The sequence below is a fragment of the Saccopteryx bilineata genome, chromosome 6 (assembly GCF_036850765.1).
Source record: "Saccopteryx bilineata isolate mSacBil1 chromosome 6, mSacBil1_pri_phased_curated, whole genome shotgun sequence".
Classification (NCBI taxonomy): domain Eukaryota; kingdom Metazoa; phylum Chordata; class Mammalia; order Chiroptera; family Emballonuridae; genus Saccopteryx; species Saccopteryx bilineata.
In genome coordinates, this window is record NC_089495.1 from 157,391,692 (window position 1) to 157,415,427 (window position 23,736).

Here is a 23,736-nt window from a genome sequence, read left to right on the forward strand (position 1 = left end):
CTGTGTTTCCATGACGTCTTTCTCCTTAGAAACCCAGAAAAACTAGAGAAATTCTCATGCCTCCTTGAGTTTGATCATCTGCAACCATTGTGCATTTGAGGAAGGTTGTCAGAGTGTAAATGCATAGACACAAATATTTAAGGTTAGTGACGTGAGGTAGGGTGATTGGAGAAAGCCTGTCTGCTGAGGGACCTTTCAGCAGAAGGGTGAGTGGGCGTCTGCCATGGGAAAGGACAGCAATTTGGGTCACAGCAAAGCCTTGTGGAGGGATGATGCTCAATGTGTTCTTAGACTCCAGGCAAAGGTAGGGGCCCCAGAGCACAGTGGCCCAGGAAAGACGAGAGAGTTGTGACAGCAGGAACATGGAAATCAGTCCCTGACCTGCAAAGGGAGGTTCCCTTCAGGCAGAGTGCAGTGAGAAGTCTTTGGAAGTATTTTAGCAAGACAATGACATTGTTTACAAACCGGCTGATCTGATTAAAGCTGATTACATGATATGCAAATACTTGCTGGCTTTATAAATATGATCACACATAACCTTTACAATATTTTATTCCAGTATATCAATGGAACTCTTTAATGTGCATGCTTTAAGAGAAATAAAATAATGACTTAGGGTTCAGGTGGTAATTGAATGGAGTGTGGTCTCATCTGAACTGAGGAGTCCAAGTAGAGTCGGCTAAGCCAACGCCATCACCAAGAGGCCCCCTTCATGAACACCTGCTCTCACCTCAGCTTCAGAGTGACTGTGAATAAGTTTTCTCCTTCCTCTTTAGTGGGAAATCTGTCAGTCACATGCTTGGTGATGTTTTTGAGGGTTTGACCACCAACCCCTTTCCCATGGTGCAGTTCCACAGATCTCTCTGCCTTAAGTTCTGTTCTCCACTCCCCTGGGCATACTCTCCAAAGAAGTTCTTAAGGTTATCTATCTTCTGCCATAGACTTTGGGGAAAAGTTTTCTCCTGTTGTCACTGATAAATTGAGCTCATTTTCTGTTTCCTAGACCTCTATATGCATTGAATTGTATGTATAATTCTGTTGACTTCATATACCTGTTACTCAACTTCAAGGCATGTCTTTAAACCACTCCTCCAAAATAGTCTGTTTGATGAGAGTATGTGTTCCATTAGCTAAGTGCTTTCTGAAGGACGATGAATTAGATTACTTAATTAAGTGCCTTTTAAAAAACATTTTTATTAATATTGGGGGGACAATGCTCATTAATGGTGCAAATCCATGTGTTTTATAATACTCTAAATAGGATTTGCTTGAATTCTGATCTGATATTGATTGCTGAACTGATACTGGACATTCCCACTAAATGCCTTTAAAGTCATGGGTAATTGTCCCCTTTAAAGATTAATTTTGGTGTGTTCTGCTGTGATAATATATGATGCATTATTCTGCCACATTAATCACTTCCTTCAGCTAATGAAAAAACGAGACTTTTCTGTGTATATTTAAGCATCTTATAAAATTTATTTGAGCACCACTAGATAACACATTTTCCACATAATTCACCTACCTGTCCAGCAGTTGGTTCTGTGTCTCCAGTTATCATCTTAATGGATGTACTTTTACCAGCTCCATTGTGTCCTAGTAATCCTAAAACCTCACCTGAAAAAAGAAAGGTTACGCTTAATACAAACTTACTTCAATAGTAAAATTAAGAATAAAACGTAGTCTGAAGTCTTACTACGTGACAAGTGTTTTATGTGCTTTGTATTAGTATCTCATTTTATTGCCACAGCCCCCTGAGAGGTTGTTATCATAATCTTTGCTTACATATTTGTGGACAATAGGTCTTAGGGATGAGGTTAGTTGCCCAGAGTTATACTGTTGGGAAGTAACAAAGCCACTCTTGGAAGCTAGGTGTGTCAGACTCCTTCTCCTGTGATTCTAAGAATCATGAAATAATATCACAGAACAGTCATCTAACATCTGCTGTTCTTGCCTTCAGAATGTGCTGAGACATCACATTAGTTTTTTGGGGAAGAATAATGAACACTAGGAAATCAGTCATGTTCATTAGATAAAAATGTCATGGTTTCAGTGGTTTATTTCAAAGAGCACTTAGGGTTTCCATGTATATGTTACTAGGCCCATATCCACAGACATGAGTTAATAAATTTCTTTAGAAATGAACCATGTAAAAGAAACTGTCAAGATCACCCTGTTGATGGGTCTATGTATGAACCTAGAGTTAATGCACAGAATGATCATCCTCAAGAACGACAAAGCTCTAAGAAGTTTCCTGAGCCATCAGGAGAAGAGCCCCTGTGTCCAACCTTTTCTAACACAGAAAGAGACATTTCTGGTGGCGATTTTCTTCTTCATCTTTGAAAAGCAGTGTTTCCTCTTCCCTTTGTACTCCTTGCGTAGACAGCTGGCAATGATGACCGGTCTCTGTAAATGACAAGTAAATCATGTCAGACCTTAATATTCTCCAGTGACCTGAAAGAAGCTCTATCCTCTGCTGTGCAGAGTGTTTCATTCTTAAAAATTTCAGAACTGATTTTAGGTGAGAAGAGACTGTCATTTTTTATTCCTACAAAGTCAGTTACTTAGAAATACATTACTTTATGCAGAAAGCCCATCCCTCAGAACAGAAGCAAAGAGACTTGGAGAAGCACCAGATCACCCTCAAAAGGGAAATATAGATGGTGTGGCCTGGACTCTGCCCTGAACTTTGTCGAGTGAACTTTCTTCAAGAAGCAGTAATCAGCATCACCATTGCTCTGTTTCTAAAATTCAGAAATTCATTCTTGGCTTTTGTAATTTCAATTTCATTTTACATTTTGGTTTTTGTTTTAAGAAAGACCAAGCAAGTTAACATGACCTTTGATCTGCTCAGTTAGATGTCAACCTGATGACTACCCGCTGAAATGAAGTTATAATTCTAATATGTATAAATTAGAGAAACTCAGAATCATTAGAGGATTGGACTACAGGCAGTCACTGTAACTGGCCAACATCTGTGTTACTTGCTGAAATAAACTATTTTGTGTTTTTACCTCATCAAAGGTTGTAAAAGTCATGGCATTTGCTGTTCTCCCCCGTTCCATCTGAACATCTTCATCCTCCCCTTCTGGCTTTTCGGGATTTTGGCAAACTTTGCTGCTTCTTGGAGAAATTCTGGAGTCAAAAACATCCATTAATAATAAATTTGGGGGTTTTGTCCTTGTATCAAGAACAGTGCTTTCCCTAAATCTTGTACTTGAGTAACTAATTAAACCAACATAATCTTCCTTCAATACAGTGAGCCCTTCCTACTTCACAACCCCCTTGTTCTGTCTATGGTAATACTATATTTAATGACCAGTGCATCTAATATATCTTTCATTCTTCTTTTCTATAAAACATTATTTTTAAAATATATCAATAGGTAACAAAGTACCTATTAGCAGACTAAAAATCTAAATATCAGATTACTGAAATAATTATTCTGGCCATCCTAGCTTTCACACTAATAATCTGGCATTATTGTATTTTCATTGGGAGACTAGGTCAGAATATTTGAAATCAAGATAGCCCCCTCCCAAAATACAAGATTCTTAATCTCCTATTAAGCATGGCCATTCCTTTGGAATATATCAGACTTTCTCCATCTCCATTCAAACTCTGTCCCTTTTATTCAGAATATAATCTCATCCTATTCTTGCCTAATCTTCCATAGTGATCTTAGAAGTTTTCTTAAAAGTCTTCTTTTTTCTTGGAAGTTTTCTATACAATAATATGTAATAGTTAACAAAGAAATGATATGGTGTGGGAAACACAGAGGGAATTAGGTACTTATGGTTGCATCCTTGAATTGTGCAAAAAAGGTCTCAGCATTTAAGTTCCAGTAATAATTGAACCAGTCTATGGTCCCCCAGTTGGACTTCTCACAACCACAGGAAAGGAGTGGTTACTGCTGTCTTTGACCTATTGATCATTCTATTCTTCCTTTCTGGACCGACAGAGTTCCTTCAACTGAAGATCTATTCAAATTAACTGCTATTTAAAGTGAACTAGCTGCATGTAACTTTCCCCATTATTCCACTGCACACAGAGTTAGAGTCCTTAATATTTAATGTTTCAGGTCTGTTTGCTGCACTATTTATAATCTTGAATTTAGGTATGTAGAGCTCTACTACTTGTGTTGACACATGGTTACTACTCTGGCCTATTCTAACACTTGGCACTTCTTAGTTAATGCATTAATTAGTGCCTGAAAAATATGTTATAATATTGATCACTGAAATGAAAGAATCCAATTTAATTTCTCCCAACCGAAAGAAGGGATCCTTTCTCCTTGATTTCTTTTCAAACTTCCATTCCAGACATCGAAGAATAAAGAGGAAGATGATAACATGAAGGAAAGGCTAGGAATAAAGAGGTAGATGCACAGTTAGAAACACTAATAAAAAAATTATTTCACATCAGGAATGAATTAGAAATAATTAGACTTTTACAAAGATACGTCTGGCCAAATCATTACCAGTTTTCATAATCAATTTGTCAAATTGTTAAACTGTCAAATTCACTTTCCATTTTGTTTACAGAAACAGGAAAAAATATAATAATGTTATATCATTACATTACGTCATCTCCTCTAATAGTTCTTAAATTTTGGGAAGCAAATTAGCATATTATTTGGTTAGCTGATCTTTATAAAAAATGTTTTTTCATTTATACAAATATTTTATCTCAATGGGCTACAAATCCTATATATTGACCTTAATAAAAGTTTCACCATGTGTAGAGAAATTACAAGGGTTTGGATTAGTAGAGCACCTGATAAAGTTTTAAAGAGTGTGTTCTTACAATCAGGACTGTCAGAAAGGCCTCTGCACTTGCTTCTCCATTAGAACGCCAAAAAATCTGCAAAAATAAAGAAAATGACTAAATAGAGGAGTTTTTATTTTGTGAATTTTAACCACATAATTGTGAATTGGCTCATTGAACAGTCCTCCTGGCATGTTCCCTTATTTCACCAAGAGTATTGGCTTAAGTGTCCATTCCCAAATGTATAGCAACGGGCTATCTTCCTTCTTTCTGTGGTCTATGAGCCATTGTGCTTGTATTGGAAGCAATAAGATTTAGCAATTATACATCACCTGGTGAAAGAGTATTGGGGGTCTGAGCCACCTTCCCCAAACACTAAGAGAGGCAGGATTCATCCTTAACACACAGACCTTCACACAACCTCAGGTGTCCGCTGTTCCTTTCATATGGCCCCTTTCTTTTCTCTGCCCATGGATACCTCTTCACTCACACATGGTACCTGCTTTCCATTTGTAGAAGTTTGGTATCAGTCAGCTAAGGAATAAGAATTTCATTCCCCTTGAGAGCTTCTCTAGATCCTGAAATCTCTAACATTTGGAGTATTTCATTTGCTTCCTTCTAGAGCTGAGAGCTGAGCATGCCCAGGAGCGGATAAAGCCCAGATTGAGCGTAAAGGCTGCTCTCATTCTCAGCACCCATTGTCCTTCCTTCATACCCATCAGTTAGGGTCACCATGTCTATTACAGTTCAGCTGGAGGATATTGTTCTATCGGGGGCAACTCAGCGTGAACTCATGAAATAGCCATGCATATTTAACATGTTATAAAGTCCCAAGGCTAAACAATGCTTTCACTATTGGTTATAAGTTATGAACACTGAAACAGATGGTGGTATTACTTACATCAGAAGATAATATCAAAGCGCCAAGAAAAGTGCTGTGTGGTATCCAAAACATGACAGTATATGTTATCTCAGATTGCAAAAAATAAAACAAATCTGGAACCACAGAGAGGAAGGTGATCTACAAAAAATACAAATATTCATGTTAACCACTCTGAGCTTCAATATATGCTTGAAATTAAGATGGCGCATCTCAAAGATATTGCTAATTTCCACTCCAACCTCAAAATCAAGCTGAGAAAATTATACAGGTTCAGGTGTACAGTTCTATATCACATCATCTCCATATTGCATTGTGTGTTCACCACTCAAAGTTAAGTCTCCCTCCATCACCATTCATCTTCAGTACGTTTAATATTCTGCTCACAAAAATAAGGGGATATTTTATACCTTCATATTCATTCTGAAATATCTCCAAATTTTTTGTGAGCAGTATAAATTACCTATTTAAAAATTTTATAAGAAACAAGCTAAGGCCCTGGCCGGTTGGCTCAGTAGTAGAGCATCAGCCTGGCGTACAGAAATCCTGGGTTCGATTCCCCGCCAGGGCACACAGGAGAAGCACCCATCTGCTTCTCTACCCCTCCCCCTCTCCTTCCTCTCTGTCTCTCTCTTCCACTCCAGCAGCCACGGCTCCATTGGAGCAAAGTTGGCCTGGGCATTGGGGATGGCTCTGTGGCCTCTGCCTCAGGTGCTAGAATGGCTCTGGTTGCAACAGAGCGATGCCCCAGATGGGTAGAGCATCACCCCCTGGTGGGCATGCAGGGTGGATCCCGGTCTGGCGCATGTGGGAGTCTGTCTAACTACTTCCCCATTTCCAACTTCAGAAAAATACAAAAAAAGAAAAAGAAACAAGCTGAAATCAGCAGAGCTCCAGTGACATTTTCTCTTGGTCACTTAGCCACATGCCTTTGGCTTGGAGAATCATGAATGAGACATCACTAGATAAATCTAGGATTTAATATACAGAACATTTTAATTATTGAAATGGAAAAAGGGTAGTGTATGTTGTTTTTGCAGGTAAAATTCAGAATAGTGGATAAGCAATAATCATAGGTAAAAATTAAAATGGATTACTAATAGGAATAAAGCAACAATCAAAGGAGACCTTTGTTAACTAAACCAATGGAGAAGTATAAGCATTTAATAAACTGGAGAGGTTTAGAGAAGTACTAAAATACAAATTCAGGCATAAGAAAAAGTTACAAGTACTGACACTCTCAGACTTTTTCTTTTAAACTATTGTAATGCCTTCCAAAATGTTTTGGTGCTTCTAATTTCTGTTACAAACCATCATGTTATGGATTCCCAAATATTCCTCCTAGGAGAGTGTCTCTGATCATACTTCTTATCTGCATTGTAAGATTCCATGGAATCCTACCATCTGTAGAATACATTCTTGAGACCATCAGTTAAAGCCAGTCATGGTTCAAACCATTATGTTCACCATAACCAGGACCATGCTCAGGCTGTAGCTGGTGTCCACTCATATTCATGTCAGACTATTACCAGTAGTTAGGACTGCCTCCTAGCCTGGGCTTTCTTCACTTTGCATTTATGTTCATCTATTATTTTGTATTTGTATCATCATTTTCTCTGGCTGTTGAAATCTTAGTCTTCTTTAAGTTTCACTTTCAAAAGGAAATCTCTGCTCTCACTTTCATTAAGGACTCCCTCCCTTCTCTGGTTTTCATAGAACTTCTCATTACCCAGTTATTAAATTAGACTTTGAAAGATGGATAGTATCTAGACATCCTTTGCCTTCTCACTCTGAGTAAGTGGCTGTTTACTCATCTGTTCTCCCTCTGAAGCTCCTTTGGTGTAGAAACTATTTTTTCTCCACGATCAGTCTTAGTTTGTGAAATATTGTGGAAGCCAGCCACGTGTTTGTTGAATTGATAATTTACTTTTTTGGCACCCCAAAAATGACAGCAAACTAGAATAGATGCTTATTCAATCATATACATTATTCCTCCTAATTTTGGTAAAATAAATGTTGCTTTATTGAAGTAAGTCTTAGAGGAAAGTTGAAGAAGTTGTTTCTAGTTTTAACTATGATAGGAACAACATTTGTATAACTTCATGGAGGTCTTTGGGGATATTTCTTTTTCAGTAAAAAGAAAATACAGATGGTTTCCAGATTTCCTTCTATTAAATAGTTTTTGGTTGAAAAATATTGGCCACTTTTAAAGAAAATCAAGGGTAGAAATGGAGAGAAAAAGATGCCGATTCTGAAAGGGACCCATACATATGCAAACTTAAAATATTTTAGATTGTAATATTAATACCAAGGGCAAATTTTAAAGTATTAGCTCAGAATTGTACACTACATATATAAAATTAATGTTAAAAGAACATACTTACAATAAGGAAGCAAAAAGACCAAATGCCACTATTTTTTCTCCCCTTGCGAAAAATGAACGAAATTACATACGTAAAGAAGATAAGGAATATGGCGTATCCAATAGCGCACGGGATCTGAAATGAACAGGAATGTGAAGTTTAAAGACAAATGCCATCTAGGAAAATATTTAGGATTCAAATTATTGGCATAGCACAGGGTTTTATGGTTATTAATAATTCACAACAATGGAAATATCAATGAAAACGGTATCTTCAAATTTTCTAATTAAATAATATCTGTTTTGTGACTATTGTAACTTACTGCCATGATTTTAACTACATCTTGAAATATATCATCAAAGGAGCTGAAAGTGAGGTTCCCTAAATACATGAGAAGGAATATCAGCCAGTACAGGGGAACGTCCACCAGCGCCTGCCCAATCCAGTAAGCAGAAGGGAGGAGCCCCGAAATCCGCAGCTGGGACCAAGTTCTGATCTGGTTAGGAGACAACAGAAATACGAAGGGTTTTTCAATTGAGGTTTTAGAAAAATATGGATTATGTAATAAAATATTCAAATGAAATATTTACTTGTAACAATTCTGCCCTATGACTACACATGTTATCTGGACCAAGGGATATGAATTGTTTCAAACAGAAATGGTCAGTTTGACGCTTTACCTAACACCAGTGATGTTCATCAGACACCTAAGGAAATTTGTGAGAGGAGACTTCAGAATAATAAAGGTGTCTACACTTTGGTAAACAACACATTGGCTAATGACTTATGGGGTGGCTGGTATAGTTTCTCTAAGCAGCTCACTTTTATCAGAGTGATTCTTCTTTGACTCAGTTCGAACTGTGCTCTCTCTCTCTTTTTCTATAGTACATTAAATATATATATATATATTTTCTTTATTCTTTTTATCTTAGTAAATGGCATGTTACAGTAGTTTTGCCATACCACATATTCAAGTATTTACTACCACAAAAATATTTGTGTCTATGCACATAAGTATAAATGCCTTCACTAATACAAACATATTTTGTGTCCCTCATCATTTTCTGAATAAACCAGTAATTTACATATTTTAAAACATCTTATCTAGAGATGTGGTTTTGTACAAAAATTATACTTAACTTTTCTAATAATTTTGAACATTTTTTTCTTTTACATTCCCTTTTTAATAGTTGTTGACTAGCAAAATGATGCTCTTGTCTGAAATGTAATTGGACCTAAGTATTCATATCAAAATCTCCCAACATGGATGCACTCAGGTAGGGCAACTGATACGTATTTCAGGATCTTGATATGTGGGTGAGAATGTGGGAGAATTGAAGGATGGATTTATGTTACTGATGAGGTGACTGATGCATAGTGCTGACATTTATGGAGACAGAAAATATAAAAGGAAACACATTTAAGAATATAAATTTAATTTTAGGAGCATGAACTTTAAGAGTCTGTGATGCTTCAAGAAAGCTAAGAGAGGAGTTTGGATCATCATTGAAGGAGAAATCATAAATTAGAGAGCTCAAGTCAAATCTATGTGTGGCCCGTATGGAGAGGGATTTGAAGCCCTAGTGTTACATGAGCTTGCCTGGGAGAAAATGACATATCACATGAAAAGAGAACCAGGGGTTGAGATCTGGGGATTTCCAAAATTTAGAGATAAGGTAGAGGAGTAAGACAGTCCAAAGGACACAAAGACACAGTGGCCAAAATATTCAGAGAAACATGGTCAAATCATGGCATCACACAGCCCACAGAAAGAAAGCATTCTGTGGGTGAAGTTCAAGTTTGGACTATGTGATGCTAAAATGACTGACAGTTACATTAGACCAGGAAGTGTTCTTTTCTTAGATTCCTGGAGATTCCACAGAGGAAAGGAAATATTACATAGATAATTCTCTTTCCTCGGGCAACAGAATTACTATGGGGAGGAAACGACACGGATGAAGATGGTATGCAAGGTATAATGGATTTTGCATAATAAAGTGTCAAAAATGGAGCTATCACAGGACATTGTATTAAAATTTAAAAGTAAAGCTAATGCAAGATGGCCTGCATGAATCCATCATATACAGTGGTCCCTCATCTATCTTAGGGGTTATGTTCCAGAGCCCCGGCAATAGGTGAGAATTGGCAAAGTAGCGAGCTCTTATTTATTTTATTATTTATATATACAGAACACAGTGCTCTGGTTGGTCACCTTCCATCCATCAGGCTATAGTGTGCCCTGAACGATCTCACGTGGGCAAACTAGCTCAAGGAGACATGGCCATAGCTGCGTTCTCCATACCTGAGAGTCTTTGTCTACTCATTTGCTGTATGTTACATATTTTATTTTGATTAAATATTATTTTAATATGTTTAATTAATATTTTTATATATTTTTTCAAATTTTTAGGCTAGTAAATGCTTATTTTACTGCAAAAATAATTAAGATAATCAATATATAAAATAGCTATATACCATTAAATCCTACAATACAGAGAAAAATCCACAATACAAAATAAGATATATATACAATTTTAAAATCCGTGATACAGTGAGACTGTAAAATGTGAGCTGTGATAAGGCAATGGATAGCTGTATATTCAACAGCCTATGATTATTTCTCAAAATTTGTCCCCCCTTCAGAACTACTGAATCAGAATCTTCGTTTTAATAAAATGCTCTGACAGTTTATAGACACATTAAACTCACTAAAGAATTATTTAGATTAATGAAAGAGTGTCTGCAAATGAAAATTTATAAATACATAGACTGTTAGTTAAACACTGGAATTTTCTTTTTATTTCTTTATGTTCTTGACATTTTAAAAATAGCATTGCCTTCTAGTTCAACCATTATTTTTTATTAACTTTTTTGAAATGTAATTTTCAAACAAGAAAAGGTACCCATATTAAGTTAACAGTTGCATGAGTTTTGATGAATGCATACATTATTGTATCACTATCATAATCCAAGTATAATAACATTTCTCTTCAGCCTCCCAAATTTCCCATTCTTCTTTGTAGTCACAGCTTTCATTGCTGGTTACAAGAAACCACAGGTCTGCTTCTGGCCATTATGTATTAGTTTTACATTTTTGAGAACTCCATATAAATGAAATCATTCAGTATTTACTCTTTTTCATTTCATTCCTGTTGATGCATTTATTACTTGTCCCTTTTGTATTGCTGAGTAGTCATTGTGTGACTACACCAGAATTTATCAGCTCACAACTTGGTGGCTGTAAGGTCGGTGGATAATGGGGGATGGTCACGTGGGAACTCAGACCCGTGAACTTTGGTTAGGACCGCCCACAATCAAGCGTGCCAAAAGGAGGCTTCACAGGAACCATTTGGAAAGAAGCAATCATCTGCCAGCCAGTGGGATTTCACCACGTCATATTAGCTCCACTTCCCTAGAAGGACCCCTTTAAATATCTCCCACGCGGTTTAATCCATGCAACTTCCCTAGCCTCCATCTCCTCCATCTTTCTTTCTTCGGGGCCAGGGAACCTTGCCAGGCGGGATGCGTGCTCTGTACTCAATAAAGACATTTGCTATTCCACACTTTGTGGCTCTGACCTCTTCCTTCCTTCTCAGCGGGGAAAAATACCTTACAGTGGCTATTTGGAGGCTTAAGTAGTTGGCTGTTATAAATAAAGCTGTTAAGAATATTAATGTACAAGTCTACCTGTGGAAAGTGTTTTCTCTCAGGTAAATATTTAGGAGAGGAATTGCTGTGTCATATAGTAAATGTATTTTGAATTTAAAAGAAAGAGCCAAATTGTTTTGCAAAGTGAATACATCATTTACATTCTTACTAGAAATGTATGAGAATTGAAGTTACTGCACAATCTCTCAAAATCTTGATATTGTCAGTCATTTTAAAATTTATTCATTTTGAAATGACGTCATGGAAATGGCACCATGAGCAGCGCGTCCGACAGATCTCCCCAAAATCACAACAAATTTTTCAACTAGAAACAGAAAAATTTATCCTCGGAGCATTCCGGAGTTCCACACAAACTGAAAGCGAAAGGACTGTTATCACTTGAATCTGAGAGACGAGGGTGTGGAGGACGTTCATTCAAGCCGCGGAGGAGGTGCGCCTGTGGTGAGTCGGCCCACACTGGGGAGCGGCGAGCAGCCACCGGCGCGCACCCAGTCCGATTGCAGAGCGAGCACCGCTAACGTTCCCAGCGGCCCACGCACTGCAAGTGAGAGTCCCCAGCCACTGGTGCCCGGAGCACCCCATTCGCGCACGTGCCCTGGGCATTCCATGCGCCCAGAGCGCCCTACTGGCCCACACACCCAGGGTGCCCCATTATCCTGTGCCTGGTGCGATTCAGCCGCCAGCGGCGGGGCAAGCGGGAGAGGCGCCAGGGCGGTCTTCCCTACTTGGGAGATTCTCTCCGTGGGCGGGGCACCTCACCCAGCCATTCAAGCTAACAATCAAGCATTGGGGGAGGGGCGGGCAGGCAGCCTGAAATACCTTCGGGAGCACAGCTGCGGTCCCAATCACTGAAATTAGCTTAACCCATAAAATCTGCGCACCCACGGGTTCTAATTGATAAGATCTCTCTCAGTTCAGCAATCCAAGACAAGAGGCGTAATATTTTTTTAGTGCCTCTCGCTAAAGGGGCGGGGGCAATTTCTGATTGATAGAGCCTCCATATTCAGGGATAAATGCTAACAAGAGGGACTTGGCAGATAATAAGATCTATACTACACTAGTCGCAAACAGAAAGTAGTGCCTCTTCTTCCCAGCCAAAACAGGCTACAAAGTGTGGAAAGCCTGGGTTGAGTGGTCCAACTGAATGCTAGGTGCTGAACAGTCACCTTGACAACAATTGACTCCCACCCCCGCCTGATTACACTGGATGCTCTGACTGCCAGAGCCTTTCCCAAAGCCTTGCGCTGAGTGGGGATAGAATGGGGATTTCCTAGCTCTTTGAGCCTCTTACTCCCCAGGCAGAAGCAGTTGCAGCCTTATAGCTGGATCACCAGGCTGCTAATTCAGGAAGGGGGGACTAGGAGAGAGACTCCAGGAAAGCAAACTCTCTCATCGTTGGACCCTGCAAACGCCAACAAGCCTTGACGACCAGCAAGACTAAAGCCAATTATATGACATTGCCATAGAATCCCATCAACTGCAAATCCCTACCTAAGTGTGACACAGGGGCAGAGCCTGAGGTACAGAGTCACCGACCAGGAAGAGGGAGAGAAAAGAAAAAGGAAGAAGTTAACCTCTCAAAATCAAGAAAAATCCACAGACTTTACAACTTGTTCCACTAATTTTTTTTTTGTTGTTGTTTGTTTCTTCTATCTTATTGCCTTTATTATTATCATTTCTATTTCCTCCACCTCGGTCCCTCTATTCTCTGCCCATCTTATGCTTCCCTTTTCTTGAACTACACTACCCATGAGTATTAAATTTTATTTTTCTTCTTCATCCTCACCCTACTTTAAGGTTATACTCCAAAACACTTAACTCTCACTCTCTCCTCTTTTTTTTTTTTTGCTTTATTTTGTTTTTTTCTCTTCCTTTTTTTTTTCTTCCTTCATTTTTCTCTTTTTCTTATTTTTTTCTTTCTATTCGTTTTTTCTTTTCTCATTTTACTTTCCTCCCATTTAATCCTCAATCACAAACAAATTAGTTAATTTGGGACTCAAGGGTTTTTTTTGGCTTTATTTTTCTTTTTCGCTTTTGTTTTTGTTTTGTTTTTGTTTGTTTGTTTATTTTTGTGGCATTTTGGGTACTTTTTACGTTGCTTTTTAACTCACTAGCATTCCTCCCAACCCAAGGTCTCCATTGTATTTAGTCTTCACTCCACTTAATACAACAGATTTTTACTTATTATTTTTATTTTTTTCTCCTTTATTATTCTTTTTTTCCTCCTTTTTTCTGGTTCCCTCTTATCCCTCTCATTATATCTCTTAGTCGACCATCACTTACAAGCAAATCATCTTATGCTTGTCTAAGATTTTCTTGCTTTTTTTTTTTTTGCATTTAATAGGTCCCTACTCCCTTTTATTGCCCCTTGAACTCTTCACCCCAAATCAGGCCCTCCATCACAGGCAGTTTTTGTTCCACTTAGCATAATATAATTCACAGGTCATCACGATATTTCCCTGAGGAGGGGAGAGGAGGGAAAGAGAAGAAAGAAAAAAGGGGGAAATAATAAATTATTACTGGGTTTTTTTGTGGGGTGTTTTACCTTTTTTTTTTACTTTTTACTCTTTATTAATTCTAATTAGTGCTATCAACAAGACCACCCTCAGATGCCAATAAGAAAGAGAAAATCGAATATTATGGATACAAAAGAAAGAGAGGTAACAAAAAAGGATGTGGAAAAATCTATGGAGAAAAGACTTAACATATTGGAAGCCTTGGAGCTAAATGACAGAGAATTTAAAATAGAAATCTTAAAAATACTCAGAAATATACAAGAAAACACAGAAAGGCAATTTAGGGAGATCAGAAAACAACTCAATGAACACAAAGAATATATTCCCAAGGAAATTGAAACTATAAAAACAAATCAAACAGAAATGAAAAACTCAATTCACGAGCTGAAAAACGAGGTAACAAGCTTAGCTAACAGAACAGCCCAGATTGAAGATAGGATTAGTGAAATAGAAGACAAACAACTTGAGGCACAACAGAGAGAAAAAGAAAGAGACTCAAAAATAATAAAAAACGAGAAAGCCCTACAGGAATTGTCTGACTCCATCAGAAAGAATAACATAAGAATAATAGGTATATCAGAGGGAGAAGAGAAAGAAAATGGAATGGAGAATATACTCAAACAAATAATAGACGAGAACTTCCCAAGCCTGTGGAAAGAACTAAAGCCTCAAATTCAAGAAGCAAACAGAACACCGAGTTTTCTTAACCCCAACAAACCCACTCCAAGGCACATCATAATAAAGATGACACAAACCAATGACAAAGAAAAAATTCTCAAGGCAGCCAGGGAAAAGAAGAGTACAACATACAAAGGAAGGCCTATAAGATTATCATCAGATTTCTCAGCAGAAACTCTAAGCTCGAAGAGAGTGGACCCCAATACTTAAAGCCCTGAAAGAGAGGAACTTTCAGCCAAGAATACTATACCCATCAAAGCTATCCTTCAAGTATGAAGGAGATATAAAAACATTCACAAATACAGAAAAGATGAGAGAATTTATCAGCAGAAAGCCCCCACTCCAGGAAATACTAAAGGGGGTTTTCCAACCAGATTCAAAGAACAAAAGAAAACAACACCACAAGTAACAGCTCCACCAAGAACACAATAAAACCAAACTTAAACTGTGACAACAAAGGAAAAAAAGGGGAAAGAGAATGGAGATTAACAGTAGCAAAGGATGATGAAGTGCAGAAATACTCATAAGATAGGGTACTACAATGAATATGGTAGGTACCCTTTTCATTACTTAATGGTAACCACCCTTGAAAAAACCACCACAAAAACACTTGACTTAAAAAAGGTAGCAACAGAGGAAAGAAGTATGGAACACAAACAAACAAAAACAAATGATAGAAAAACAAAAGAGAAGAATCAAACTAGATACAAAACTAACAGAAAGCAATTTATAAAATGGCAGTAGGGAACCCACAAGTGTCAATAATTACACTAAATGTAAATGGATTAAACTTACCAATAAAAAGACACAGAGTAGCAGAATGGATTAAAAAAGAAAATCCAACTATATGCTGCCTACAAGAAACACATCTAAGCAACAAGGATAAAAACAAATTCAAAGTGAAAGGCTGGAAAACAATACTCCAAGCAAACAACACCCAAAAAAAAGCAGGCGTAGCAATACTCATATCTAATAATGCTGACTACAAGACAGAAAAAGTACTCAGAGACAAAAATGGTCATTTCATAATGATTAAGGGGAAGTTGAATCAAGAAGACATAACAATCCTTAATATATATGCACCAAACCAAGGAGCACCAAAATATATAAGACAGCTACTTATTGACCTTAAAACAAAAACTAACAAAAATACAATCATACTTGGAGACCTCAATACACCGCTGACGGCTCTAGATCGGTCATCCAAACAGAGAATCAATAAAGATATAGTGGCCTTAAAGGAAATACTAGAACACCTGGATATGATAGACATCTACAGGACACTTCATCCCAAAGCGACAGAGTATACATTTTTCTCTAGTGTACATGGAACATTCTCAAGAATTGACCATATGTTGGGCCACAAAGACAATATCAGCAAATTTAGAAAAATTGAAATTGTACCAAGCATATTCTCTGATCATAAAGCCTTGAAACTAGAATTCAACTGCAAAAAAGAGGGGGAAAAACCCACAAAAATGTGGAAACTAAACAACATACTTCTAAAAAATGAATGGGTCAAAGAAGAAATAAGCGCAGAGATCAAAAGATATATACAGACAAATGAAAATGAAAATACGACATATCAGAATCTCTGGGATGCAGCAAAAGCAGTAATAAGAGGAAAGTTCATATCACTTCAGGCCTATATGAACAAACAAGAGAGAGCCGAAGTATACCACTTAACTTCACACCTTAAGGAACTAGAAAAAGAAGAACAAAGACAACCCAAAACCAGCCGAAGAAAGGAGATAATAAAAATCAGAGCAGAAATAAATGAAATAGAGAACAGAAAAACTATAGAAAAAATCAATAAAACAAGGAGCTGGTTCTTTGAAAAGATCAACAAAATTGACAAACCCTTGGCAAGACTCACCAAGGAAAAAAGGCACAGGACTCAAATAAATAAAATCCAAAATGAAAGAGGAGAGATCACCACAGACATCATAGATATACAAAGAATTATTGTAGAATACTATGAAAAATTATATGCCACCAAATACAACAATCTAGAAGAAATGGATAAATTCCTAGAACAATACAACCTTCCTAGAATGAGTCATGAAGAAGCAGAAAGCCTAAACAAACAGACCAATCAGCAGGGAGGAAATAGAAAAAACTATTAAAAACCTCCCCAAAAATAAAAGTCCAGGCCCAGACGGTTATACTAGTGAATTCTATCAAACATTCAAAGAAGACTTGGTTCCTATTCTACTCAAAGTCTTCCAAAAAATTGAAGAAGAAGCAATACTTCCAAACACATTTTATGAGGCCAACATAACCCTCATACCAAAACCTGGCAAGGATGGCACAAAGAAAGAAAACTACAGACCAATATCTCTAATGAATACAGATGCTAAAATACTAAACAAAATACTGGCAAACCTAATACAACAACATATTAAAAAAATAATACATCATGATCAAGTGGGATTCATCCCAGAATCTCAAGGATGGTTCAACATACGCAAAACGGTTAACGTAATACACCATATCAACAAAACAAAGAACAAAAACCACATGATCTTATCAATAGATGCAGAAAAGGCGTTTGATAAAATACAACACAATTTTATGTTTAAGACTCTCAACAAAATGGGTATACAAGGAAAATATCTCAACATGATAAAGGCCATATATGATAAACCATCAGCCAACATCCTATTAAATGGCATAAAACTGAGGACTTTCTACCTTAAATCAGGAAAAAGACAGGGTTGTCCACTCTCTCCACTCTTATTTAACGTGGTGCTAGAAGTTCTGGCCAGAGCAATCAGACAAGACAAAGAAATAAAAGGCATCCATATCGGAAAAGAAGAAGTAAAGGTATCACTTTTTGCTGATGATATGATCCTATACATCGAAAACCCAAAGGACTCCACAAAAAGATTATTAGAAACAATAAACCAATACAGTAAGGTCGCAGGATACAAAATTAACATACAAAAGTCCATAGCCTTTCTATATGCCAACAATGAAATATTAGAAAACGAACTCAAAAGAATAATCCCCTTCACGATTGCAACAAAAAAAAATAAAATACCTAGGAATAAACATAACAAAGAATGTAAAGGACCTATATAATGAAAATTACAAAGCATTGTTAAGGGAAATCGAAAAAGATACAATGAGATGGAAAAATATTCCTTGTTCTTGGATAGGAAGAATAAATATAATCAAAATGGCCATATTACCCAAAGCAATATACAAATTTAATGCAATTCCCATCAAAATCCCTATGAGCTTTTTAAAGAAATGGAACAAAAAATCATCAGATTTATATGGAACTATAAAAAACCCCGAATAGCCAAAACAATCCTAAGGAAAAAGAATGAAGCTGGGGGCATTACAATACCTGACTTTAAACTATATTATAGGGCCACGATAATCAAAACAGCATGGTATTGGCAGAAAAATAGACACTCAGACCGTTGGAACAGAATAGAAAGCCCAGAAATAAAACCACATATATATGGTCAAATAATCTTTGATAAAGGGGCCAACAACACACAATGGAGAAAGGAAAGCTTCTTCAACAAATGGTGTTGGGAAAACTGGAAAGCCACATGCAAAAGAATGAAACTCGACTACAGCCTGTCCCCGTGTACTAAAATTAATTCAAAATGGATCAAAGACCTAAATATAAGACCTGAAACAATAAAGTACATAGAAGAAGACATAGGTACTAAAATCATGGACCTGGGTTTTAAAGAACATTTTATGAACTTGACTCCAATGGCAAGAGAAGTGAAGGCAAAGATAAATGAATGGGACTACATCAGAATTAAAAGTTTTTGCTCAGCAAGAGAAACTGATATCAAAATAAACAGACAGCCAACTAAATGGGAAATAATATTTTCAAACAACAGCTCAGATAAGGGCCTAATATCCAAAATTTACAAAGAACTCATAAAACTCAACAACAAACAAACAAACAATCCAATAAAAAAATGGGAAGAAGACATGAACAGACACTTCTCCCAGGAAGAGATACAAATGGCCAACAGATATATGAAAAGATGCTCAGCTTCATTAGTTATTAGAGAAATGCAAATCAAAACTACAATGAGATACCACCTCACCCCTGTTAGATTAGCTATTATCAACAAGACGGGTAATAGCAAATGTTGGAGAGGCTGTGGAGAAAAAGGAACCCTCATTCACTGTTGGTGGGACTGTAAAGTAGTACAACCATTATGGAGGAAAGTATGGTGGTTAGTCAAAAAACTGCAAATAGAACTACCTTATGACCCAGCAATCCCTCTACTGGGTATATACCCCAAAATCTCAGAAACATTGATACGTAAAGACACATGTAGCCCCATGTTCATTGCAGCACTGTTCACAGTGGCCAAGACATGGAAACAACCAAAAAGCCCTTCAATAGAAGACTGGATAAAGAAGATGTGGCACACTCTGGAATACTACTCAGCCATAAGAAATGAGGACATCAGATCATTTACAGCAAAATGGTGGGATCTTGATAACATTATAGGGAGTGAAATAAGTAAATCAGAAAAAAACAAGAACTACATGATTCCATACATTGGTGGAACATAAAAACGAGACTAAGAGACATGGACAAGAGTGTGGTGGTTACCAGGGGTGGGGGGAGGGAGGACATGGGAGGGAGGGAGGGAGAGAGTTAGGGGGAGGGGGAGGGGCACAGAGAACTAGATAGAGGGTGGCAGAGGACAATCTGACTTTGGGTGAGGGGTATGCAACACAATTTAATGACAAAATAACCTAGACATGTTTTCTTTGAACATATGCACCCTGATTTATTAATGTCATCCCATTACCATTAATAAAAATTTATTTAAAAAAATTTATTCATTTTATTTTGGTGAGTAAGGTTGATATAAACTATCTTTTATTTTTGGGGTGGTTTTTTTGTTTTTGTTTTTGTATTTTTCCAAAGTTAGAAGCAGACAGGCAATCAAACTTTTGCATGTGCCCACCAGGGGGTGATGATCTGCCCATCTGGAGTATTACTCCCCTGCAATCGCCATTCTAGCACCTGAGGAGGAGGCCATGGAGTTGTCTCAGTGCCCGGGCCAACTTTGCTCCAATGGAGCTTTGACTGTGGGAGGGGAAGAGAGAGAGAGAGGAAGGAGAGGGGCAAGGGTGGAGAAGGAGATAGGCGCTTGTCCTCTGTGTTCTGACCAGGAATCAAACCTGGGACTTCCACACACCGGACCAATGCTCTACCGCTGAGCCAACCCACCAGGTCTTTAGCTATCTTTGTATGGAAGTATTTTCCATTTATAGTTCTTTCATGAGTATCTGCTCAAATGTTTTGCCCATCTTTGAAATTAGGTTATCTTCTATTACTGAGATGTAAGAATTCTTTATATTGTTGATACAAATCTTTTGTTATATAAATGCATTGTGGGCCCTGGCCGGTTGGCTCAGCGGTAGAGCGTCGGCCTGGCATGCGGGAGATCTGGGTTCGATTCCCGGCCAGGGCACATAGGAGAAGCGCCCATTTGCTTCTCCACCCCCCCTCCTTCCTCTCTGTCTCTCTCTTCCCCTCCGGCAGCCAAGGCTCCATTGGAGCAAAGATGGCCCGGGCGCTGGGGATGGCTCCTTGGCCTCTCCCCCAGGCGCTAGAGTGGTTCGGGTCATGGCAGAGCGAAGCCCCGGAGGGGCAGAGCATCGCCCCCTGGTGGGCAGAGCGTTGCCCCTGGTGGGCGTGCCGGGTGGATCCTGGTCGGGCGCATGCGGGAGTCTATCTGACTGTCTCTCCCCATTTCCAGCTTCAGAAAAATACAAAAAATAAAAATAATTAAATAAATAAATGCATTGTGAATATTTTTCTCCCAGCCCATAGCTTTTTATTTTCTTAATGGTGTTTTACAAAGAACAAAAAGTATTAACTTTAGCCCTGGCCGGTTGGCTCAGCGGTAGAGCGTCGGCCTAGCGTGCGGAGGACCCGGGTTCGATTCCCGGCCAGGGCACACAGGAGAGGCGCCCATTTGCTTTTCCACCCCTCCGCCGAGCTTTCCTCTCTGTCTCTCTCTTCCCCTCCCGCAGCCAAGGCTCCATTGGAGCAAAGATGGCCCGGGCGCTGGGGATGGCTCTGTGGCCTCTGCCTCAGGCGCTAGAGTGGCTCTGGTCGCAACATGGCGATGCCCAGGATGGGCAGAGAATCGCCCCCTGGTGGGCAGAACTTCGCCCCTGGTGGGCGTGCCGGGTGGATCCCGGTCGGGCGCATGCGGGAGTCTGTCTGACTGTCTCTCCCTGTTTCCAGCTTCAGAAAAGAAAAAAGAAAAAAAAAAAGTATTAACTTTGATGAAGTTCAAGGTATCATTTTCTTTTATGGTAAATGCTTCCTGTGACCCAACTAAGAAAACTTTGCTACTATAAGACCTATGGTTCCTTCAAAATAATGTTGTGTATGATGGGACATGAGTTTTGAGAAAATGTTTTTATTTCTCAAGTGAGAGGAGGGGACATAGACAGACTCCCGCATGCACCCTGACTGTGATTCACTCGGCAACACTTGTCTGGGGTTGATGGTCTGTCCATCTAGGGCTGATGTTTGCAACAAAACTATTTTTAGCACCTGAGATAGAGGCTCCCGGGAGCCAGCCTCAGCACCTGGAAGCAATGCACTGGAATCAATCGAGCCATAGCTGTGGAAAAGGAAGAGAAAGAGAAGAGGGAGGGGGAGGAAAACAGAAGCAGGTGGTTGCTTCTCTTGTGTTCTCTGACTGAAAATTAAATCCAGGATATCTACATGCTGGATCAACAGTCCACCACGGAGCAGACAGGCCAGGGCCAAGGACAATTCTTTCATAACAGTATCAGGTTGTTTCTATACAATTTGCTGATAAGACTAACCTTACTTCATTTGAAAACTCTAGCAGTTTTGTTGAAAATCAATCTATGATACATATATGGTTTTATATCTGAAATGTTTATGCCATTGTATATATTTATATGATTTTCCTTAATTACAACACTTTCTTAGTTACTATAACAGCAGTAAGCCTTGAAGTCAGATATATGTCTTTCAACATTGTTTTCCTTTCTCAGTTATTTTTAGTGCTTTATATATTCATATCAATTTTAGATTTATTCTGTATAATATATTTATTTATACATTTATATTTCCACTTATAAAACTTCCTTTTATTTTTACAACTTAGAATTATGTCTGAGTTGGCTGCTCTATTAAACACATATAAATAGCCTTTTGAAAAATCCCATAAATATATTACCTTAAATATGTAACCATACAAAGTAAGGAAAGTTTCAGTTACTCATTGTTACCTTGTAATCATCAATGCTGCTCATGGCGATATAAGGAGCACAGCAGGATGCCAAAACCATCCAGAATATGGAATAGAATGTGTGTTCATCTGAAATATGCATATGCTTTTGAAAATACAAAGAATGTTAGGAGCTGAATGAACAAATTCAAAATTCATTTCCTAGAATACATTTTAAAAATATTAAACAGATTATGTATAACCTTACCTTACATCTCTCCTTTGTTACCAAACTCTTTTACTACCAATCCAGTTTTGAAGCTTGACTTTTAGCTCTATACTCACATTTATGGATACAGAATTAATTCAATGGTGAATGAATGGCTAACATTACACACTTAGAAAGTAATATGAGTAAGATTTTTTATTTTATGATTCTAAAATTGATCCTGATGCTATATAATGATAATTCGTATTTGAGACGTTTGGTTTCTTAACTAATCTTTCCAATGTTTCAAATGTAATAACTAGACTAAAAAATCATACCAGATATTTATGGGGACAGTGATAGCAAGCTGTGTTTCTAAGTACACCACAAGACCAGGTAAGTATTGCTGGGGATTCCAGAGTAAAGACGATGTACTAGAAGGGAAGCAAAATCTCCAAGGAAAACCTTTGCCCTTGTGTTACATATTTCTGCTCCTGTTTATAAACATCTTTAAGGACAGAAGATTCTGAAATCCTCTTTAAAATAGACCCATTGTGTCATGACTCACATAGTTGTGGTTTGATCAAGCACATTACTGAAAGAAAGTCAAAACCAGAGCCTGATGATCTTTAGCCTGACCATCAGAGACACACTTGCTGCCACAGAAAGGTGACATTAAGTTGTTGTCAGAATCTTCCCCGAACACCTGCATGCTGAGAAGGATCAGTATCCTATGGCAAACCCACTGATGTCAGGGATGACAGAGCAAGGTCTGCAATCACAGAAACTCTTATCTGTGCAATGAGTAAGTAAATTTTAATAGAGTATAAAATGAAATCCTGGAACTGTTAAAGTTAAGATGTTAGGTATATAAATATAAGGTCAGCTGAGCTGGTTGGTATCATCAGACAACTCACCCTAGCTAAACAGGATGCTTTTATGTATCTACCAAAGAAGTAATTCAGTGCTTTTCATGTTCGCGTCTCTATCCTACCTACAGGGTATTCCATAGTGTTAAAAATACATGCTTGAAGAACGCTCTAGGAGGAAATATATATTTAGATTTAAGAAACAATCTAAAAATAATGATGACAAACTCTGATAGGTATTCTAGTTTCCAAACTTCAGGGCTGTGTATATTCTAATCAGCTGGGACATTTTTCAATATATAAGATGTTTTTGCCTTTATAAAAAAGCTAGTTTGGTCTAGAGCAGTCCTCTAGGAATTAATGTTTTTACAGAGAATTGGAGTAACTGTAATGTAACTAGTCTGCAATTCTAACCTGAATTTGTCCTAAAGATTTTTCTTTTGTACCATTTATAAAAGTAATAATAGGGCTTCTATTTTTTTTCTCTTGCTCTACCTTTTTTTTGTTGTTATTTTTGTACTGGTCACAGTGATGTATACTTTCACATTATTTCCCCGAATTCTCTATGA

General features: G+C 37.9%; 1 pseudogene; it reads right to left on the reverse strand.

Moving 5' to 3' along the window:
• Positions 1-23,736, reverse strand: part of LOC136309408 (ABC-type organic anion transporter ABCA8-like) — a 110,160-nt pseudogene that overhangs the window by 39,561 nt on the left and 46,863 nt on the right.